Raw genomic sequence first — 24874 nt, forward strand, 5'->3', positions numbered from 1 at the left:
CATCAGACGTCTGGAGGCCACACCTGTCAAAGGGAAGGGAAGAGGGGTTTCTGCATATGATATAGACAAGGACTACAGGTGTCCAGACCGTCTCCAGGGACAGTGAGAGACACACAACAGACTAGTATGCATACCCCAGGCCTGAGTGGGATGAACCCAGAGTAAACCCATGAAACACTAAAATGACCAGCATCAACTACTAACAGATGCTGGTTTTTATATGTAGCAGATAAGAGGGGATTGGCTGGCAGAGAATACCACACCCAGCCAGCTCAATTAATCCTCACCTGTGAAGGTGTGCACAAGGAAACCTGTAGAACCATAGGTCAGACGTACAGCCTTAACAAAGACTTTCTTGAGTAGAACAATACTACCTGTTAAAATTATTAATTACTTCAAAAGGGTTGGTCATCCAGGGATTATTCCGTTGGCCAGATTGGAGTCGGGAAGGAATTTATTTTCCAAATAAAATGAGGAAAATTGGCTTCTACCTCATTGTTTTTGGTTTTTTTGCCTCCCTCCGGATCAGTAGTTACCGAACTTTTTCAGCAATGGAGCCCTTTTTAAAGCAAAAGTTTCTTGTGGAGCCCCAAAGCGGGACACAGGGCATGGTCAAGAGAGGGGATAGGGGCGTGGCTTATCATGACATATTATTTTTACCTCCGTTGTTATAAAAAGGTCAGGGCCGTTTAAAAAAAAACAGGGAGAAAAGCTAGAGCACTGGATGGGTTACTGGTATACATTATACCTAAAATTAACATGCTGTGCAATTAAATCCCGCACAACATGTAAATATCCACATGGGTTTTGTGCTGATATTTTCCACAGTGCGTGGATAAGATTTTCAAAATCTCATCTAATTTGCTGCTACAGCTACTGTGAAATCTGCCCCATGTGGTAATAGTGATGCCCTATGTTGGTGGCCCCAGTAGTACTAGTGGTCCCCACAGTGGTCTCAGTAATAATAGTAACCCCACAGTGGCCCCAGAAGTAATAGTGACCACCCACAGTGGCCCCAGTAGTAATAGTGACTACCCATAAGGGGCTCAGTAGTAATAGTGACCTTTTACAGTGGCCCCAGTAGTAATAGTGACCTCCCACAGTGGACCCAGTAGTAATAGTGGCCTCCACAGTGGCCCTAATAGTACTAGTGACCCCCACAGCGGCCTCAGTAGTAATAGTGACCTCCCACAGTGGCCCCAATAGTAATAGTGACTCCTACAGTGGCTTCAGTAGTAAAAGTGTCCCCACAGTAGCCCCATTAGTATTAACCCCACAGTAGCCCCAGTAGTACTAACCCCACAGTAGCACCAGTAGTATTAACCCAACAGTAGACCCAGTAGTAATATTAAGCCCACATTAATCCCAGTAGTAATACTAACTTGACAGTAGCCCCAGTAATAATATTAACCCCACGGTAGCCACAGTAGTAATAACCCACTAAGAAATAATATTAACCTCACAGTAGCCCCAGTAGTAATATTAACTCGACAGTAGCCCCAGTAGTATTAACTCCACAGAAGCCCCAGTAATATTAACCCCACAGTAGCCCAAGTAATATTAACTCCACAGTAGCCCTAGTAGTAATATTAACCCCACATTAGTCCCAGTAGTAATATTAACTTGACAGTAGCCCCAGTATTAATATTAACCCCACAGTAGCCCCAGTAGTAATATTAACTCAACAGTAGCCCCAGTAGCATTAACCCCCACTGTAGTAATATTAACAGTAGCCCCAGTAGTAATAACCCCCTCAGTAATAATATGAACTCCACAGTAACCCCAGTAATAATAGCCCCCCCCCCCCCAACCCATATACTTACTTCCTTATTGTAATCATCGCTCCTCCTCTGCTTGGCACTGATCCTGGGTGCACACTCTGACAGCAGTGTATACATCCGGAATGTTTCCTCCCTTTTTCTTCAGCGGAACTAAGGAGGAGAGGACTCAGGGGAGTAGAATCCCAGGTGCACACACTGACGTCACAGTGTGCACCGGGATCAGCGCCGCCAGCAGCGCTGCTGAGAGATTACCTTCCGGGGAGCTGTGGCACCCCGGCTGGTAATCACTATCGTGGTGAGCAGCCATCGGCTCACATGCCATAGGTTCACCACCAGGGACCGAGACCCTCGGTCAGAGACCCTGAGTGTCGCTCGCGGAGCCCTAAGGCCTCCGTGGAGCACAGTTTGGGAAACGCTGCTTTGGACCAACATTGGGGACTAATAGACTGAACTGGATGGACACGTCTTTTTTCAGCCTTACACACTCTCTTACTGTCTATAATGGCTAATTTCAGACAGACGAGCACAATATCGGGCTGTGAAATGCAGACTGATAATTTGTAGCGAACTTCAGAGATCTGTGCAATTGCTGTTGATGTATTTAGCTCACAGAGCATTGCCTAGACTAGATAGAATAGTTTCTTCCAAACTCTAAATGTAGACAAGGGTTCTCATTCACTTACAGAAATTACATGGTGTATTTTTAAAATGATGAGGAATTGCAAAATAAAGTATATTAGAAAGTTATAGAAATCTTCATTCATGTAATGACTAGCAATAAACCCATTGTGCGAAAAAATACAACACACTTCAGAAAAATGTTGTCAGTTATCTCTTTTATTTTTCACAAAGCCATAAAAATCAAAATGTGAAAGCATTTGCAAGATGATAATCCTTCTAAAGCAAGAAACATGGACCTCCTTGTGTGGTTTGGAATGGAAGGGCTGGAATGTCACAGGAGGAAATTAATAATAAGTGAATAAAGCCTAAGGCTGAGCCTGTCTTCATAAACAGAAAAGTGGCACAGTGAGCACCAAGAAGCGATAGTGAGCATGCGCCGGCATGTGGATCAAATAGGCCAGGGCTGAAGCCATGACATTACCCCAATCCTGATCCCCATCAGTTGATGTATCATACCAACCTAACCTTGAAATAGTTAATCAATAGTTAATTGGCAGTTGTCTATTGTTTGAGATCCCTGACAATCAGCTGTTCACCCGTCCCACAGTCAGTGTGTACAATGCTATAAGCAGAGAGCGCTGTCCATATCACAGCAGAGTAACATAGTATGTGACATATGTCCATCCAATTGAGCCTATTACCCCCCCCCCCCCCCAGAAGATTGGTACTGCAGTCACAGCTCTCATTGAATTCACTGCAATGTTTATAGCGCTATTGTGAGAGAAACCCTAGTGTCTGTTGAACACCATCTTATTTCCATTCCACTTCTATCTTACTGGACACACCTATTCAGATATATTTTTTTAGAAGATTGTAAGGCCTGAAGAAGAAGGAAAAGCTCTGATTGACCTTCGCTCACACAAATCTGTGGCCAGGCAGCTGACTAAATATGGACTTTGTTTTAAAAAAGTACTCTGCTTAGTAAATAGAAGTCTTTATCATATGTTTTATTTTATTTGAATATATATATATACTTAACTAAGCTTAGGAATGCTTATAGATTACCAATTAAGGACTTCAGAGAGTTGGCAAAAAGCACAACCAAGAGACCCAGAGACTGACGTCACTGCACATGTTAAGTTTAGTAATTAGTAATAAAGAGGCATAACGAGTTATGCAGGTGACCTTTAGACTCGTTCTTAATGTATTTATCTTAAAGGACTATACAATTCTTTGGCTGGTTAACAAATAAAGGGAATGATTTGTTATTTACACAAGTGCTGTGTGATGTGTCAGTGATTCTCCGAGCTGCTCGAATTTTAACCCTTCATTTGAAACACAAGAATACACCTGTAGCACTCCATTGTGCTAACATCTACTTCCAGCGCTGTTCAAATTAATAGTGGGCCCAATAAACAGTTGATCAATAAGGATCCCGAGTGGTAAACCCCTGGAAACCTCTTTAAGTACCTGCCACATAGTCAGCAATATGGTTAAAAGTCTATGAGAATCTCAAATAGAAGAGGGACGATCCTCCAGGTGATGGGTTACTCTTCCACATTTGAGACTTAGGCAACTAGTTGCTTTGTCCAATCTGGTAGCATTTCTGTGCCAATAAAGTAAAACATACCATACACGAAACCCCCTGCCCCAATCACCTTGGCAGCTACGGACTTGACTCTATAATACAACCACGTAGTAGGATACAAGTCATTTTTCTAACATCAAAAAAAAATCCTCAATCTTGGAAGAAGTGAATATAAAATCCATCACCCACCTGAAAGGTCTCCAATTCATGTTATGCCTAATTTAGAGATAATTCAGAAAAAGCATCAATAGGAAATGGTCCCGGGAGGTAATCCTCCCATTCACCCCTCCTCTGCTACTTTGAAATAAATCTCATTGAAAAACGATATATTTCAAATAATCTTCTTCTCTACAGAAATCATGAGCAGCGTCGGCGGCAAAACCTTCACGTGTGTCTGTTGATTTACATTTTAATGGCACGGGTTCCTTTCTATAGAAAATGAATTCAATTATCTGTGTTTCTTTACTAACAATGAGATCTTTTTTTCCACTGCTACATAGAATACGCTCACTAAATCACTTCAGGTATGTCAAGGACTAATTGCTGGTGCTAAGTAGCTACACATTGAGCCGTGCAATTATCTTCCTATAATTACACACCCGCCGTGTTTTATTACCTACTTTATTACCTCAGCAATTAATATGTAGCAATGCCAATAATGAAAGGTTATGAATATAGAGACGTTCTTCTTTGAATAGCACAAGAGCTGGAAAGGATTCTGCCAGCAGATACAGACTTTAGCTGATATTGAATCCCCGTCCAGCTTTTAGCCAGTTCAAGTCCAAGTTCATACAAGCTGTTGAAGACTTGTATATGCTATTGACAGGCAGTAGGTAGGTTGATAATTGCACTACAGGAGGGTTCTGAGACAAAGGGGTCTTGGATTTGAATAAGAAAAAGGGAACATTAAAGGAGATGTCCCGCGCCGAAACGGGTTTTTTTTTTTTTTAAACCCCCCCCCGTTCGGCGCGAGACAACCCCGATGCAGGGGTTAAAAAAACCACCCGCACAGCGCTTACCTGAATCCCGGCGGTCCGGCGTCTTCATACTCACCTGCTGAAGATGGCCGCCGGGATCCTCTGTCTTCATGGACCGCAGGGCTTCTGTGCGGTCCATTGCCGATTCCAGCCTCCTGATTGGCTGGAATCGGCACGTGACGGGGCGGAGCTACACGGAGCTACACGGAGCCCCATAGAGAAGAGGAGAAGACCCGGACTGCGCAAGCGCGGCTAATTTGGCCATCGGAGGGCGAAAATTAGTCGGCACCATGGAGACGAGGACGCTAGCAACGGAGCAGGTAAGTATAAAACTTTTTATAACTTCTGTATGGCTCATAATTAATGCACAATGTACATTACAAAGTGCATTATTATGGCCATACAGAAGTGTATAGACCCACTTGCTGCCTCGGGACATCTCCTTTAATTAAAACCTATTAGATGAAAGAGAACATTCTATTGGCTGGTCAATGGCTCCACAGGTTGTACATTCAATGTCCCAGCGCCTCTTACTTGGCCATTGCAGTCACTTTCTCGCTACATTTCTGCCTAAAACAGTCCAGGGTTATTACAAGTGATCTTGGAACACTTATAAGTCCGTTTAGACCGGGTTCACATGGGCGTAAACACATTTGCACTGCATATTTGCGTGATTGGTGTTGCATTTTTGTGTGCGCCTGTCTGTGTTTTACTGTATTTTTTGTATGTGCATGTCATGGGTATTTGCGAGCACAAAAAAATATACAGGGCAACTGCACACGGGCGATTTTGCATGTGTTTCCGCATGCGCCAAATTGCTCATGTAAACTGCATATTTGGTGTGACCGCCCTTTACCTTCAAAACAGCTTGAATTCTTCTCGGTACACTTGCACAAAGTCAGGATTTTTTCAGAATTATAAGCCAGGTGCGTGATTATTAACTAGTTATACCAAACAGGTGATAATGGTCATCATTTTATATGTAAGTTGAGATTCAGTCATTAACTGAAACAGAAACAGCTGTGTAGGAGGCTTAAAACTGGGTGATGAACAGCCAAACTCTTCTACAAAAGTGAGGTTGTGGAAGACAGTTTGATGTCACAGGTCATACACCATGGCAAGACTGAGCACAGCAATAAGACACAAAGTAGTTAAACTGTATTAGCAAGGTCTCTCCCAGGCAAAGATTTCAGAGCAGACTGGGGTTTCAAGATGTGGAGTTCAAGGTCTTTTGAAAAAGCACAAAGAAATGGACAACGTTGAGGACCATAGAAGCAGTGGTCGGCCAAGCAAACTTAGTGCATCAGATGAAAGGCACAGCATGCTTTCTTGCTTTCAAAATAAGAAGATGTCCAGCATTGCCATCAACTCAGAACTGGTAGAAACCAGTGAAACCCAGTTACACCCATCTACTATTAGGAGACATCTGTCCAGAAGTGGTTTTCAAGAAAGAATTGCGGCCAAAAGCCATACCTTCGATGTAGAAACAAGGCCAAGCAACTCAACTATGCACAAAAACATAGGAACTGGGGTGCAAAAAATGGCAGCAGGTGCCCTGGACTGATGAGTCAAAATCTGAAATATTTGGCTGTAACAGAAAGCAGTCTTTTGGGGAGGGGTGGAAAGTGATGCAATAATGAGTGTCTGCAGATAACAGTGATGCATAATGAAGGTTCTATGGAAGTTTGAGGCAAATAGAGTTGGGGTTTTCGTCAGGATTAATGGTGTCCTCGATGCTGAGAAATAAAGGGACCTGCCTAAAACTTTTGCACAGTACTGTATAAAAAAAAGTTAATCGAATTTCAACAATTGAAGAAAAGGAGAAATGATGAAAATATTGCAGTCTATTTCTAAAGCTACCAGAGAGCTCCTAACTCCGTCTAATGGCTGCATTACAGGCTGTACATATCTGTGACGTTACCACATAGTGTACAGATCTGTGACACACTAAGCTCTCCTGTAGGAGAACATATTGCTGGTAGCTTTTAGAAGCCTCTGCAGTGCTATTTGTGAGATGTTGGCAGCAGGGTCGAAAATATTCCAACTGGATGTAAGCCCGATTTTTGTTACTGAAAACCATCAACCTGTGAACGAGCTCCTGTATTTTAACCCTTTGTTCAGATGTAAAGCATCAAAATGCTTAATGTGGAGTTATCATTCAATTAGCTGTATTTTGTAATCTGATTTAGGACTCTTTCACACGGGCTTGGTTTTAGCGCAGTATAGGCGCATGAAAAAAATTGCGGCTAAACTGCACTAAAAATCGTGTGAACGGGCAATTTTTCACATGCAAAAGACCTGAGCTTCATGTGCGTGAAAATCGCACATTCACTGGAGCAGCGTGTTGCTTAAAAAAAGCACAGCTACTCCAAGAGGAGAGAAAGATGAAGCCCTGCAGGGCTTTGGGATTTCCCCATAGCAGAAGACAGAGAGCGGGGCTATAGGGGTTCCCTGAGGGATATCCCCATAGCGCAGAGAGAGGGGGAGGGGCTAGATGGCAGTAGAAAGACTGACCTCTAACCCTGCCCTCTCTCTCTCCCCTCTGTGGGGAAATCTCTTGGGGAACCCGATGCTGCTGGTGAGAGGGGTGGAGGGAGTCCCCAACTGCCCACTGCTGCTGGGGAATTGCCCAGCAGCGGGGTTGGAGGAATTCCCCGCTGCTTACAAGACATTTAAAACTTGCTGCTCAGAAGCACATTTTAAATGTCCCGCTGTAAACTCCTGCTAGTCCCCGCAGGGATTAAGGGAATCCCCAGGGAGATGAATGGAACCCTCTGGCTTCCCCTCATTCCCACGGGAACTAACAGGAGTTTACAGTGGGACATTTAAAATGTACTTCTGGGTTTAGCGGCGCCACTGCTGTCTGGAATTCCTTCGGTTGGCAGAAATCTTCCGAATGACTTATAATCTTCTTTTCGGAGCATCAGACACAGCTAAACTCCAGCTCCCACAGGAGTCTATTATGCACCAAAGATAGGTCAGATCTAGAGATGAGCGAACGTACTCGTCCGAGCTTGATACTCGTTCGAGTATTAGCGTGTTCGAGATGCTCGTTACTCGTAACGAGTACCACGCGATGTTCGGGTTACTTTCACTTTCATCTCTGAGACGTTAGCGCGCTTTTCTGGCCAATTGAAAGACAGGGAAGGCATTACAACTTCCCCCTGCGACGTTCAAGCCCTATACCACCCCCCTGCAGTGAGTGGCTGGCAAGATCAGGTGTCACCCGAGAAAAAAAATCGGCCCCTCCCGCGGCTCGCCACAGATGCGTTCTGACAGAGATCAGGGACAGTGCTATCTTGTTGGAGCTGCTATAGGGAGAGCGTTAGGAGTATTTTAGGCTTCAAGAACCCCAACGGTCCTTCTTAGGGCCACATCTAACTGTGTGCAGTACTGTGGAGGCTGCTTTTTGCAGTGTTGCACTTTTTTTTTTTTTTTGTATATCGGCCGTGCAGAGCATTGCGCCCTGCAGTAATACTCCAGGGCCAGAAGTGCTTAGGCAGGGACAGAAGACATATTATTGATTGAATATAGGCAGTGGGCCTTTGCTAAAAAATTTGGGGCAAAAAATCTATTTGGCCTGCCTGTCACTGTGCTCAGTGTTCTGGGTCTGTCTGTGCTGGGTGTAGTAGTTCTACAAAATCATACGCAGCCAGCTAAGTGTTACAGCAGGCTTGCGCCAAATTATTTCCTGGCTCTGTCTGGGCTCTGAAATCACCGCTGTGTTGCAGTTCACTGTGCAACACTCTGCAGTTCTGTGACATACTCCAGGGACAGAAGTGCTTAGGCAGGGACAGAAGACATATTATTGATTGAATATAGGCAGTGGGCCTTTGCTAAAAAATTTGGGGCAAAAAATCTATTTGGCCTGCCTGTCACTGTGCTCAATGTTCTGGGTCTGTCTGTGCTGAGTGTAGTAGTTCTACAAAATCATACGCAGCCAGCTAAGTGTTACAGCAGGCTTGCGCCAAATTATTTCCTGGCTCTGTCTGGGCTCTGAAATCACCGCTGTGTTGCAGTTCACAGTGCAACACTCTGCAGTTCTGTGACATACTCCAGGGCCAGAAGTGCTTAGGCAGGGACAGAAGACATATTATTGATTGAATATAGGCAGTGGGCCTTTGCTAAAAATTTTGGGGCAAAAAATCTATTTGGCCTGCCTGTCACTGTGCTCAGTGTTCTGGGTCTGTCTGTGCTGGGTGTAGTAGTTCTACAAAATCATACGCAGCCAGCTAAGTGTTACAGCAGGCTTGCGCCAAATTATTTCCTGGCGTTCCGTAAGCGAAGTCAGCCTCCAACCACAGGCCAATAAGCGGCACATTTAATTACAGCGTTCTGTTTCTGCATTACTGGTAATACAGCATGCTGAGGGGTAGGGGTAGGCCTAGAGGACGTGGACGCGGCCGAGGATGCGGAGGCCCAAGTCAGGGTGTGGGCACAGGCCGAGCCAGTGCGGTGGCCAGGGGTAGAGGCAGGGCCAGACCGAATAATCCACCAACTGTTTCCCAAAGCGCCCCCTCGCGCCATGCCACCCTGCAGAGGTCAAGGTGCTCTACAGTGTGGCAGTTTTTCACAGAGACGCCTGACGACCGACGAACAGTGGTGTGCAACCTTTGTCGCGCCAAGATCAGCTGGGGAGGCACCACCACCAGCATGCGCAGGCATATGATGGCCAAGCACCCCACAAGGTGGGACGAAGGCCGTTCACCGCCTCCGGTTTGCACCACTGCCTCTCCCCCTGTGCCCCAACCTGCCACTGAGATCCAACCCCCCTCTCAGGGCACAGGCACTACCGTCTCCTGGCCTGCACCCACACCCTCACCTCCGCTGTCCTCGGCCCCATCCAGCAATGTCTCTCAGCGCAGTGTCCAGACGTCGCTAGCGCCACTGTTTGAGCGCGAGCGCAAGTAGGCCGCCACACACCCGCACGCTCAAGCGTTAAACGTGCACATTGCCAAATTGATCAGCCTGGAGATGCTGCCTTATAGGCTTGTGGAAACGGAGGCTTTCAAAAGCATGATGGCGGCGGCGGCCCCGCGCTACTCAGTTCCCAGTCGCCACTACTTTTCCCGATGTGCCGTCCAGGCCTGCACGACCACGTCTCCCGCAACATTGTACGCGCCCTCACCAACGCGGTTACTGCCAAGGTCCACTTAACTACAGACACGTGGACAAGCACAGGCGGGCAGGGCCACTATATCTTCCTGACGGCACATTGGGTGAATTTAGTGGAGGCTGGGACAGAGTCAGAGCCTGGGACCGCTCACGTCCTACCCACCCCCCGAATTGCATGCCCCAGCTCGGTGGTGGTATCTGCGGCGGTGTATGCTTCCTCCACTAAACCACCCTCCTCCTCCTCCTCCTACGCAACCTCTGTCTCGCAATCAAGATGTGTCAGCAGCAGCAGCACGTCGCCAGCAGTCGGTGTCGCGCGGCATGGCAGCTCAGCGGTGGGCAAGCGTCAGCAGGCCGTGCTGAAGCTACTCAGCTTAGGAGATAAGAGGCACACGGCCCACGAACTGCTGCAGGGTCTGACAGACTGCTGGCTTGCACCGCTGAGCCTCCAACCGGGCATGGTCGTGTGTGACAACGGCCGTAACCTGGTGGCGGCTCTGCAGCTCGGCAGCCTCACGCACGTGCCATGCCTGGCCCATGTGTTTAATTTGGTGGTTCAGCGCTTTCTGAAAAGCTACCCACACTTGTCATGCCTCCTCGGAAAGGTGCGCCAGCTCTGCGCACATTTCCGCAAGTCCCACACGCACGCTGCCACACTGCGGACACTGCAACATCGGTTTAATCTGCCAGTACACCGACTGCTGTGCGACGTGCCCACACAGTGGAACTCTACGCTCCACATGTTGGCCAGGCTCTATGAGCAGCGTAGAGCTATTGCGGAATACCAACTCCAACATGGGCGGCGTAGTGGGAGTCAGCCTCCTCAATTATTTACAGAAGAGTGGGCCTGGTTGGCAGCCATCTGTCAGGTCCTTGGAAACTTTGAGGAGTCTACCCAGATGCTGAGCGGGGATGCTGCAATCATTAGCGTCACCATTTCTCTGCTATGCCTCTTGAGAAGTTCCCTGCAAAGCATCAAGGCAGACGCTTTGGAATCGGAAACGGAGGCGGGGGAAGACAGTATGTCGCTGGATAGTCAGAGCACCCTCATGTCTATATCTCAGCGCGTTGAGGAGGAGGGGGAGGAGCATGAGGAGGAGGGGGAAGAGACAGCTTGGCCCACTGCTGAGGGGACAGATGCTGCTTGCCTGTCATCCTTTCAGCGTGTATGGCCAGAGGAGGAGGAGGAGGAGGAGGAGGGGGAGGAGCATGAGGAGGAGGGGGAAGAGACAGCTTGGCCCACTGCTGAGGGTACAGATGCAGCTTGCCTGTCATCCTTTCAGCGTGTATGGCCAGAGGAGGAGGAGGAGGAGGAGGAGGAGGATCCTGAAAGTGATCTTCCGAGTGAGGACAGCCATGTGTTGCGTACAGGTACCCTGGCACACATGGCTGACTTCATGTTAGGATGCCTTTCTCGTGACCCTCGCGTTACACGCATTCTGGCCACTATGGATTACTGGGTGTACACACTGCTCGACCCACGGTATAAGGAGAGCCTTTCCACTCTCATTCCCGAAGAGGAAAGGGGTTCGAGAATGGGCGCTGGTGGACAAACTGATGGTAAACTTCCCATCCGACAGCGCTAGTGGCCGAAGGCGCAGTTCCGCGGCCCAGGTAGCAGGGGAGGCGCAGAGATCAGGCAGCATGTACAGCGCAGGCAGGGGAACATTATCCAAGGCCTTTGCCAGCTTTATGGCTCCCCAGCAACACTGTGTCACCGGTCCCCGGTCAAGGCTGAGTTGGCGGGAGCACTGTAAAAGGATGGTGAGGGAGTACGTAGCCGATCGCACGACCGTCCTCGGTGACGCCTCTGCCCCCTACAACTACTGGGTGTCGAAGCTGGACACGTGGCCTGAACTCGCACTGTATGCCCTGGAGGTGCTTGCTTGTCCTGCGGCTAGCGTCTTGTCAGAGAGTGTGTTTAGTGTGGCTGGGGGAATCATCACGGATAAGCGTACCCACCTGTCAACCGACAGTGCCGACAGGCTTACACTCATCAAGATGAACAAAGCCTGGATTTCCCCAGACTTCTCTTCTCCACCAGCGGACAGCAGCGATACCTAAACAATACGTAGGCTGCACCCGCGAATGGAAGCATCGTTCTCTATCACCATCCAAAACGAGGACCTTTTTGCTTCATCTATCTGTGTATAATATTCCTCCTCCTCCGCCTGCTCCTCCTCCTGAAACCTCACATAATCACGCCGAACGGGCAATTTTTCTTAGGCCCACAAGGCTCAGTCATATAATTTTTCTAAACAATTTTTATACGTTTCAATGCTCATTAAAGCGTTGAAACTTTCACCTCAACCAATTTTTATTTTTACTGGGCTGCCTCCAGGCCTAGTTACCAATTAAGCCACATTAACCAAAGCGATTAATGGGTTTCACCTGCCCTCTTGGTTGGGCATGGGCAATTTTTCTCAGGTACATTAGTACTGTTGGTACACCAATTTTTGGGGGCCCTCGCCTACAGTGTAATCCAATTAATTTTTTGCCCACCTGCATTACAGCTGACGTAACATCAGCTGTGTTGGGCACTGCAATGGGATATATTTATGTACCGCCGGTGGGTTCCAGGGAGCCACCCATGCTGTGGGTCCACAGGGAGTTGTAAATGCATCTGTCCACTTCTAAAGAACCCCGGTCTGACTGGGGCATGCAGTGTGGGCCGAAGCCCACCTGCATTAAACATGACATTACCTCAGCTGTGATGGGCAATGCAATGGGATATATTTATGTACCGCCGGTAGCTTCCTGGCACCCACCCATGCTGTCGGTCCACACGGAGTTGTAACTGCATGTGTCCACTTCTAAAGAACCCCAGTCTGACTGGGGCATGCAGTGTGGGCCGAAGCCCACCTGCATTAAGCACGACATTACCTCAGCTGTGATGGGCAATGCAATGGGATACATTTATGTACCGCCGGTGGGTTCCAGGGAGCCACCCATGCTGTGGGTGCACACGGAATTCCCATTGCGGAGTTGTACCTGGCTGTGACTATTTATAAAAAACCGCGGTCTGACTGGGGCATGCAGACACCTTGACAGAATGAATAGTGTGTGGCACATAGGTTCCCCATTGCTATGCCCACGTGTGCAGCTCCAGATGGAGGTGGCACAGGATTGGATTTCTCATTGCTTCTGTACAGCATTCTGGACTATCGCCCCGCCCCTTTTAAAGAGGGTCGCTGCCTAGCCGTGCCAACCCTCTGCAGTGTGTGCCTGCGGTTCCTCTGGCAGACGCACTTATAAATAGACATGAGGGTGGCGTGGCATGAGGGCAGCTGAAGGCTGGGCAGGGACAGTTTGGTGTGCGCTGTGGACACTGGGTCGTGGGGGGGGGGCTGGTCAGCATGTTACCCAGGAGAAGTGGCAGCGGAGTGTCATGCAGGCAGTGATTGTGCTTTGTTGGAGGTAGTGTGGTGCTTAGCAAAGTTATGCATTGCTAATGAGGGCTTTTCAGAAGTAAAAGTTGTTGGGAGGGGGGGAGCCCACTCTTGCCGCTATTGTGGCTTAATAGTGGGACCTGTGAACTTGAGATGCAGCCCAACATGTAGCCCCTCGCCTGCCCTATCCGTTGCTGTGTCGTTCCCATCACTTTCTTGAATTGCCCAGATTTTCACAAACGAAAACCTTAGCGAGCATCGGCGATATACAAAAATGCTCGGGTCGCCCATTGACTTCAATGGGGTTCGTTATTCGAAACGAACCCTCGAGCATCGCGAAAAGTTCGTCTTGAGTAACGAGCACCCGAGCATTTTGGTACTCGCTCATCTCTAGTCAGATCCTATTTTTTTATGCAGCACGGACCTTAGATGCGAGCATTGCAGTCACGCATGTCCTATCTCTTAAGGCCTATTTCACACAGGCTACAAAACACATGTATGTGAAGCTCATGGTCTCCAATGGGTTCTTTCACATGAGAGAGGTTTTGTATCCTGAAAGAACCCATTGGAAACGATGGGCTTCACATACATGCGTTTTGTAGTGATGATTCTGTAGCGAGATTTTCTAGCCCGTGTGAAAGAGGCCTAAAGGTGCGAATTTTTTGTGTACCTACAATTTCTTCATCTGAATGCCTTTGTTCCTGAGATTTTTGAGCATCACAAATGCTCTTTTTTGACAGTGATCTCACATCGCTGCCACCCGCAATAAAATTGTTCATTTTTTTATCGCAAAAGTCAATAGGACTTTCTAATGTTAAAATCGCAATGCGATGCAATAAAAAGGAGGCTCCATAGGGGAACATGGGAGATTTTAAAAAAACAAAAAAAACCACATAAACGCAAAAAGATAGAGCATGCCGCAATTTTCTTGTTCTTTTAATATCGCTAATCATTGGTTTCATAATCTTCTTTTTTACTGACTCTCGTATTATGTGAAAATCGCACAATTTTCTTGCCCGTGTGAAACCACCCTAAAGACTCCTACCCGCTTGTGTTTTTTTAACGCTGAGTTAACAGTGAGTTTTTTTAACGCGAATGTCAATGGGACAATGTCTAATGTTAAAAACGCATCGCAAGTTTGTGCTTTGTGATTTTTGCAACATCTTGCAACAACTCTTAGCCACGCACTCTTTTCTAGAAACTTTTCAGTATGTGAAGTGAGGCATAAAAAATATCTAAAACGTATAATAAATTTGATGCAACTTGAGCCATATTTCTGGTACCTTTGGCTTTGTAAATCTCCCCTGATAAATATATCATCCTAACCCAAAAGAAAATCAGAGAACCGTGAATGTAATGGCTGTGAGGATCCCAGATGTTATCACGTAGCTCGGTAACGCACCAGCAAGACTGACATTTTCTAAGAAAGTAGCTTTCAGTCCATTAATAATTATTTTACTTCCTTAGGAAACTGTTCTCTGGAGATGCCGTCTGGCAACATAATGAGTGCTTTATAGTTACTTAATGACAGCATGAATATTTTATTATTCCTAATAAGAGGGAAAAAAATGACAGATTGAAACATTCTGACGACTTTTCCTGCTACATTTTAGTGTGTCTTTGTGATTTTAGATATGTGAAATAAGTGAACTTTCATAATAAGTAATAAAAGTAAAATTCTCAGATAAAGATTCTGCACTATGTAAAAGCACATGAAATGCGTTAGTGTACAAAGGTTTGCAACCACTAAGAAAAATTTTTCAAAAACAATTTTCACATTGTCATTTTAAAGTGCCAATAAATGGATCAGAAATTGTAGTCAATGCTGGGACAATGTCATAATCCATTATCTTCATATAACCTTCCATTCATCAGGCTTTACATTCAGGACAGACTCCATTTGTCGCCATTAGAGATTTGCAGACATTCTTTTTAGCAGTTTTCAAAAAAGGAAACTTGCACCCGCAAGTTTTGAAGCTCTTTGCCGAATTGATAGTGGTTTTTAGGTTGGGAAGATATACTGTTTTTCATTGTAGAGAGCGCCAAGTTAGCATAGGGAGACTTATAAGCTATGCAATGCACTCTGGGAAATTTAGTATGCAAACTGGAGAGGGTATAATGCTTCTGCAGTATCACGTATTGGAAGGTAGCTTCCCTATCAATCAATGTTTGACCTGTAGATGTGTGTCTTTCCCTTATGGGGAAGATTGGTTTGGCTCATATTCTTGGACATAATGCAAGGCATGTTAAAAGGTCAGATATTGACTTATGTAGTCCAATAAATGGCTTATGGGGCATTTTCCCCTGACTTTCTTTATGGTGAAGCTCATTTTTTCAAGAGCTCAGTAAGGCTAAGGTCTGATCATTGCTGACCATGCTCCATGTCCTGGTGACCACAGATAACATGGTATAAAATGTGGTCACATTTCTGCAGTGTGAGTAAATCTTTCTCCTTACCAGCACTAAATCAGTCTCCATACCAAGACATGCCCTCTTCAATACCTAAAATCTATGTACACCTTTGTACTCATTCAATGTGTTATTGGAAATGAATCCTTTTTGTATTTGGTTTTCATGAAATGAAGTCTTTTTCATGCAGCACACGTGAAAAAGACTTAGGTATACTAATAGATCATAGACTGAACATGAGTCAACAATGTGATGCAGCAGCCATAAAGGCAAACACAATTCTTGAATGTATTAAGAGAAGCATCCGCTACGTCTAGAAGAAAGCAGGCTTCTTCGCCAACACAGAAAAGGGTTCTTTACTGTAAGAGCAGTTAGACTGTGGAACTCTCTGCCTGAGGAGGTGGTGATGGCAAAATCCATAGAGGAGTTTAAAAGGGGACTTGATGTCTTTCTAGAGCGGAAGGATATTACAGGATATAAATCTTAATTGTTAATCCGGGTATACAGCAAGTAGGAACTATTAGGGGTTGATCTAGGGATTAGTCTGATTGCCATTAGGGAGTCGGGAAGGAATTTTTCCCCCAAAAGGGCTAATTGGCTCCTGCCTCTTGGGGTTTTTTGCCTTCCTCTGGATCAACAACATAGGAGGATAAACAGGCTGGACTAGATGGACATTGTCTTCATTCGGCCTTACATACTATGTTACTATGGGCTCCCACCCACTAGCAGTTTTTTCTCCACTGCACTGCAAGAGTAAGTGAAAACTCTCACAGAGCAGTGTGAGAAAATCGTTGCAATATCGCTGCGACAGTCTTTTCAATGGGGCCAGCGGCAGCAGCGCTAGCCCCATTGAAAAGATATGGAGAATGCCGCGGACTTCTGCCACAGCTGTGACAGCTGTCACAGCTATAGCAGGAGTTTCCTTCATCTCCGCGGGGACCACGGGGATGAAGGAACCCTCTGTAACAGAATGAAATATAAGCCCTTCCCCGATAATCATAAGAAAGTGGTTAAAAAAATAATAAAAAAGTTACTCACCTCTCCTGCTGTCAGCCGCGTCCTCCTCCGGCTGGCTCCCCAGCACTGCTACTGAGCTCTTTCAGCAGACGGAGATTTAAAAATCCCCACCTCCTGAAAGGGTTGTGCGGATTGGCTGAGGGAATGAATAGCTAAGAGCTATCTGTCATTGGCTGAGCGCTCAGCCAATAGCTAAGCAGTAGCTGCTATTGGCTGAGCCCTCAGCCAATCCGCACAGCCCTTTCAGTATTTTTAAATCCCCGTCTGCTGAAAGAGCTCAGTAGCAGTGCCGGGGAGCCAGCCAGAGGACGCGGCTGACAGCAGGAGAGGTGAGTAACTTTTTTATTATTTTTTTAGCCACTTTTTTATGATTATCGGGGAAGGGCTTATATTTCAAGCCCTTCTCCGATAATCATTCTGCGGGGCTTGTCAGAAACCACTGCTTTCAATGGGATTGAAAAGCAATGGGATAGCATGCTGCAGACTTCTGCCACAGCTGTGACAGCTGTGGCAGAAGTCCGCAGCATGCTCCATATCTTTTCAATGGGGCTAGCGCTGCTGCCGCTGGCCCCATTGAAAAGACTGGCAATGTCGCAGCGATATCTCAGTGATTTTGGGATATCTGCCTGCGTTTTTCTCGCACTGCGATGCGAGACTTTAACTTTAGAATCACATCGCAGTGGAGAAAAAAACGCCAGTGGGTGGGAGCCTTATGTTAGATCACATGAGGTAATTATCCCCCTCTACTCTTCCTTGGTCAGACCTCATCTGGAATACTGTGTCCAGTTCTGGGCACCCCACTTTAAAAAAGACATAGACAAACTGCAGCAAATTCAGAGAAGAGTTACCAAGATGGTGAGTGGTCTGCAAACCATGTCCTATGAGGAATGGTTAAAGGATCTGGGAATGTTTAGCTTGCAAAAAAGAAAGCTGAGAGGAGACTTAATAGCTGTCTACAAATATCTGAAGGGCTGTCACAGTGCAGAGGGATCAGCCCTATTCTCATTTGTACAAGGAAAGACTAGCAGCAATGGGATGAAACTGAAAGAGAGGAGACACAGATTAGATATTAGAAGAAAACTTTCTGACAGTGAGGGTGATCAATGAGTGGAACAGGTTACCACGGGAGGTGGTGAGTTCTCCTTCAATGGAAGTCTTCAAAGGCTGGACAAATATCTGTCTGGCAAGATTTAGTAAATCCTGCATTGAATGGCTGTGATTGGTCCCTGCGCTCAGCCAATCAGAGGCTGCGCTTACTAGGAGACGGGGATTAATAAATCCCCGGGCAGAAGAAATGCAGAAGCACAGTGTCGGGGAACCGGGGAAAACGCGCTGGAGCTGGGCAGCGTCAGAGAGATGATGTAAATATTTTTTTTTACACCAGCTATGGCTTATTTTCATGGTAGGGCCATTTCAAGCCCTTTCCTGAAAATGCCAGCGGGGGCCGCCTTCATCCCATTGCTGCCAATGTTGCGGCAGCAGCGCCAGCCCCAATGAAAGCAATGGGAGAAGAACTCCGCTGCTTACAGCAAGACATTTAAAAGGTGCTGCCCAGAAGCACCTTTTAAATGTCTTACTGTAAGCAGAGGGGAATCTATGCCCAGTGCAGGAGTTTCCATTACCTCCTGTTCCCATAGGAGTCAATGGAAACTCCTGCACAAAACGCACCTATACTCTATCTTTTTTAGGTGCTCGCTATTTTTTCACTGCAAATTCTGCATATATGAACGCTTCTATAAGAACCCATTGGTTCTTTTAGAAGCGTTCATTTTACACGGACCTAAAATACGCTTGTCTGACCGAGCCCTTAGAGCAGGGGTGTCAAACTCATTTTCACCGAGGCCACATTAGCCTTATGGTTGCCTTCAAAGGGCCGATTGTAATTATAAGACAGTACAGTAAGGGCTCGTTCACACAAGCGTATTTGCGTACATAATATACAGTGAATAGAAGCCATTGATTTTAATTAGTTCATTCACATGACTGTATATTTTCATACAGCATGACCTATTTTGTTATGTACTACGCACCGTAATAGGTCATTGAAGTGAATGGGCCATGCAAATAATTGTGCACCATTTCAAGGGGCCCATCTGCGTTTTTTGCATGCCCAAATATGCAGGCATAAGCGATTTTCGATTACGCAAATATGCAGCGTATTTGTGCGACCGAAATACGATTACGCTCGCGTGAACAAGCCCTAATAGTGACCCCTATAGTGGTTGCAGGAGTAATAGTGGCCCCAGCAGTAATAGTGACCCCAGTAGTCATAGTGATTCTCATAGTGGCCCCAATAGTCATAGTGACTCTCATAGTGGCCCCAGTAAAAACAGTGACTCTCATAGTGGCCCCAGTAAAAATAGTGACTCTCATAGTGGCCTCAGTAAAAATAGTGACTCTCATAGTGGCCCCAGTAGTAATAGCAACCCCCACAGTGGCCCAATTAGTAATAGCAACCCCCACAGTGGCCCCAGTAGTAATATCAACCCCCACAGTGGCCCCAGTAGTAATAGTGACCCCCACAGTGGCCCCAGAAGTAATAGCGACCCTCACAGTGGCCCCAGAAGTAATAGTGACCCCCACAGTAATATTAACCCCCCCAGTAATAATATTATCCCCATCAGTAATATTACCCCCCACAGTAATAATATTATCCCCGTCAGTAATATTAACCCCATAGCAATATTAACCCCCTTCAGTAATATTAACCGCCCCTCAGTAATATTAACCCCCCTCAGTAATAATCGTTCCCCCCCAACTCATATACTTACCTCCTCCTTGCTGTCAGCGCCGCTCCCCCTCTGATCGTGGTGAGCCTGGGTGCACACTGACATCAGTGTGTGCGCCCAGCGCGCTTCTTCCCTGGGTCCTCTCCTGTGGAACTGAGAAGCACGGAACTCAGGGGAGGAGGTTCCGGGCTGCACACTAATGTCAGAGTGTGCGCCGGGATCAGCGCTGTAAGCGTGATTACCAGCGGGGAGCTGCAGCACCCCAGGTGGTAATCGCCACAGTGGTGAGCGGCCATCGGGCCGCAAAAAAAGGGGCAGCGGGGCGGATTCGGCCCGTGGGCCTTGCGCTTGACACATGTGCATTAGAGTGAGATCCCACCTAGTGGTCACCAACCACCCTAGATGCAGCTGTGATGTGATACAAAACAGCACCAGCAAGTAAGTTTGGTGCAGTTTTCACATTGATTGTGAAAAAATTTATTAACTGTGCATTTCCACAGGATTGTCCACTTATCTTTGCAGCCATTAATCCCCTAACGCTATAAGCATGGCACAGGCTCAAAGCAGGCTGTGACTGGCAGCTGGCCTCAAACTGCATAGCAGGAATTGGCCTATATGACATTATCAGCCTGCTGCGATAATATTGCGTAAGGCTGATGGGTTGCCAAGGCAACCCGATGCCATTTCCTGGTGTCTGGATCTGCCATGGCATATAATCACTAGCAATAGCGATAATACATTATACTGCAATGTATTATCATAGCAATTATACAATCGTGGGTTAAAGTCCCTTACAGGGACATAAAAAATGTGTTAAAAAAAATAAAGATAGTATTAAAAAAAAAGTGTAAAAAATAGTGGTTAAAAAAAACCTTTTTGCTCACTTCTCCCTCTTTAAAAACATGTTTGCTATCATTGTGTCCATAATGACCTTTGTAATAAATTGAACATGCTAACCTGTACAATAAAAATCATGAAAAAATTCCCCCATAGAAAACAGACCCAAGATGCTTATTTTATTCAATTTGCTTCCCAAAAAATGCAATAAAAGTGATCAAAAACGCTGTATGTATCCCAAAATGAAGTCACAGTGGTATGAAATATCTATATTAGTCCAAAACTAAGGCCGTCACAGATATAGAATTTAAAATTTCACTTTTATTAAGAATTATTTAGAAAGGTCAGGGCCTACTAACAAAAACCATACATAAAACATATAGTAACAGGACAAACAAATCCACAACAGTGGGGTCCTGGGAAAGATAGGGGAGGGAAAGATATGTCAACAACTCCCGTTTAGTCTTCCCCAAACAAAAGGGAGAAGTATATCAACAACTCCAGTTTAGTCTTTCCCAAGAAAACACCAAGAGTCACTTTATTCAATAGGTGGAACCGTAGCCTCTAACCGTGTAAGTATAGGTCGTTTTAGGCTGTGGTGTGGTTCGTATATGCTCCAAAAGGAGACTATTGTATATTGTGTGAATCAAAGCAACCTGCTTTATTTTTTGGGACTCTTGTGATTTAGATGTTTAGATCGGTGTCATTTGGTGTATTATTCACACTTTATTGTATGGTGCGTTATTTGCACTCTTTGCACCATTTCTGTTATGATAACTCTTCGAATCAATATAATAGGAGCTCTATAATTCATATAGCTCGTGCTCAATATTTCTAATGTTCATAAGACTTCTGCTTTTTAGTTGATGTGATTTTTGCTCGACGCGTTTCTGTATCGGGATGGCCGATAGTTCATCAGGAGCTGGGCGGGAATAAGCCCTTAGGTAAGCAGAGAAGAGTTTTATCTGAGATGATACACCAGATCGATGGCTAAAATGTGCCTGTCACTATTCAATCAAAGGAATACTCCCAGTTGCCCCATTGGGATATAATGCTTGAACCCCAGCAATGGTTTGGGTCCCAAACGTGCTCTAATCATTCAAGATCCAGAGATCAATGCAACTGGATCTATTAGACTCGCAGTTAGACGCTGAAATCAGCCTAGAAGGTGTAGCTCTGGAGTAGAGTGTAAGGGCTGTGCACCGTATGCATCATGTGAAAATAATGCACACGATGCGTACAAGTGCTGCCAAAGTTGAACCTATCTAGGGTAGCACCCAGATTTACTGAGTAGTTAGCATAGAACTGTTAACCGTCCGCCAGGACTAGTAGCTTCTAAGTAGACAGCTGCCAGGTTGAATACCCGTTAGCCCAATACAGTAATAGAGTGCAGGGGACAATACCCCAATCCAGCCTATATGCTACCAGTAACTGCCACAATGGCAAAAAGCAATTTTAAGCTAACTAGACGGCTTGCATTAGTAGGACAGAATCAGCTGTAATAGTCAATAGAGCGAGGAAGAGAGGTAAAGTAGGGCAAAGAGGGATGCCAGGAGTAATCTCCAGCAGCCCCTGCGGCTCTAGTGGTGAGCTGCAGGCATCTGAAGTCTCTCTGTGTAGCTCTAGTTTATATATCGCACTGGCTCCTCCCATAGGGGTGTGGTTTGGATAGGGTAGCCAATCCCAAAGGACGGAGGTTGTAACTAGTTTTCATGCTGACACTCGCCTTGGAGATCAATGTTTGGCTAGAGAAATTGCTAGCCGGCATATCCCATTTATAATCCAAGAACGTCAATGACTAGATCGGACTAAAAAATAGTTTGCCGATCGTACTAGTTCCTCCTTATTGTGCCGTTATGTGGAGTGCGGGGTCGAGACTACCGCGTTCCACAGTGGAACGCAAGCGCGCAACGTCAGCACGCCGCGTCCCATCTGTCACTATCGTACTGGTTGCCGTTATGAGGATTGCGAAGTCGGAGCTAGTGATCAATGATTTGAAATCGATTAAACCATTCAAAAAACGTCCCAATCTAACACGTCAAGAGAGTAAAGCCTTAGAACAATTGAAAATGAATGATCAGCTGGTAATTAAACCAGCTGATAAAGGCGGAAACGTTGTTATCATGACAAGAGAGCAATATAAAGATATGTGTGAGCAGTTACTATGTGACACAGCAACATATAGAACAATCACATCAGACCCAACCATTCAGTTCCAGCGGAAAATGAGAGAATTCCTCGCTAAAGCACTAGAAAGAAACCTTATTTCCAAGAAAGAGTTTGACTTCATATTTCCATTCCATCCTACAACCGCAACCTTTTATGCACTACCCAAGGTGCATAAAGGTGTTAACCCACTCCGTGGAAGACCTATTGTCTCCGGAGTAAACAACTTGACTCAAAATTTGAGCATATATGTTGATCAAATTCTAAGACCATTCGTCGTGTCCTTGAGGTCATATGTACGTGACACTATGGATGTTCTGAGACTCTTGGATGGCATCTCGGTGAGCCCAGATACACTATTGGGCACCTTGGACATCGAAGCTTTATATAGCTCGATCCCGCACGAAGGCGGAATCAGGGCTACAGAATTCTTTCTAAATCAACGGGGCTCTCATTTCAATTCCCATAATCAATTTACCCTGGATGCTTTACAATTCATCTTGTCTCATAACGTCTTTCTTTTCAACACAAAGTACTTCCACCAACTCAGGGGCACGGCGATGGGGACATCTTGTGCCCCATCGTACGCCAATCTGTACCTGGGTTGGTGGGAGGAAAAACACATCTACAGCAATGATCAATGGTCTGACAACATCGTCTTATGGTTAAGATATATTGACGATATCCTAATCTTGTGGAAAGGAACAAAAGAAACGTTCCAAGAATTCGTCAATACACTTAACACCAATAATCTTAATCTGAAAATCACCTCAGAGATTAACGAAAAGACGGTGGCGTTTCTAGATCTTCTCATCCATAAAAAGGATGATGGATCAATTGTATCAACGCTATACCGAAAAACTACAGCGACGAATAGTCTGCTTAAATGGGACAGCTTTCATCCTCTAGCCCTTAAACAAGGTATCCCGAAAGGGCAATTCCTCAGACTAAAAAGGAATTGTTCTGACAGACAAGATTTCCAACTTGAAAGCCTCAAACTTAAACAGTGATTTATGAACCGAGACTACCCAGTGGAGGTGATTGATAGAGCATACTTGCATGCAAACGAACAACCAAGGAACACTCTTTTGGTTCCACGTCAACGTGAGACATCTAACATCGCTCGAATTATCGGGACCTATGATACGGGCAGTAAACACGTAAAAAGCATCCTTGGGCACTACTGGAATATTCTGACCAAAGACCCTGATCTTATGGATGTGATCCCACCACGACCAGCAATCACCTTCAGACGGGGTCACAACTTACGAGATCATTTGGTGAAAAGCCATTTGGCACCTTCACCAACTCAATCTAATTGGCTGAATAGCAGTAGACCTATAGGAACCTTCAAATGTCATGACTGCGCGGCATGCCCTTTTATTTTGAAGAGTCACATATTTGTCAGCGCCAGTACCAAAAAATCCTATGTTAACAGATGCTTCATCAATTGTCGATCAAAAAACATCATCTATATGGCTTCGTGTAATTGTCCGAAGAACTATATCGGGAAGATGTTACAACAATTCCGTAGACGTATATTAGGTCATATAGGTAACATCCGTCGGGGAGAATCAACACCGTTGGCAGACCATATTAAGACCGTCCACGGAGGAGACGAGAATGCCGTAAAATTTCAAGGGATCGAAATGATCCGTACTGACATAAGACGAGGCCATACCAACAAACGACTCCTTCAAAAAGAGGCATCTTGGATTTTTCGTTTAGACACTCTGACTCCTAAAGGGCTTAATGCCACTTTAAATTTCAACTGCTTCCTTTAACATCTATACAAGGCGTCTAATCTCTTCCTATTACAATTGGTCACTATGCTTTTTTGGACCTTGTTTCCTGCTAAATAATCAATACATCAGGACCATCTGTATTACATCTGGACATGATGGTTGTAACCTTGGGTGCTTGACCATTTATTGATGATAGATCCAAATATCATCCATTTTATTTCTAGCATTCAGCCTACATCATCCATGTATTTTTATATCTAATATATTGGCAACAAATACTAATGAACTCTTTTCTTTCAAAGAATACGAAGATGATTTCAGTATCTTTATCATTATAGAAATCAATAAACTCCATCATAAGATGAAGTCTCTCTACAAACACACACGAATATCCTTTTCTCTCCTCCCATCTGGGGCAACCCTAACCGTACAAATGTACATCCTTTATCTTAATAGGCACACTAGGGACCATCCTGGACATCTGTTCGTGACACCTCCCC

This window comes from Eleutherodactylus coqui, chromosome 1 (assembly GCF_035609145.1).
Source record: "Eleutherodactylus coqui strain aEleCoq1 chromosome 1, aEleCoq1.hap1, whole genome shotgun sequence".
NCBI classification, from domain to species: Eukaryota; Metazoa; Chordata; class Amphibia; order Anura; family Eleutherodactylidae; genus Eleutherodactylus; species Eleutherodactylus coqui.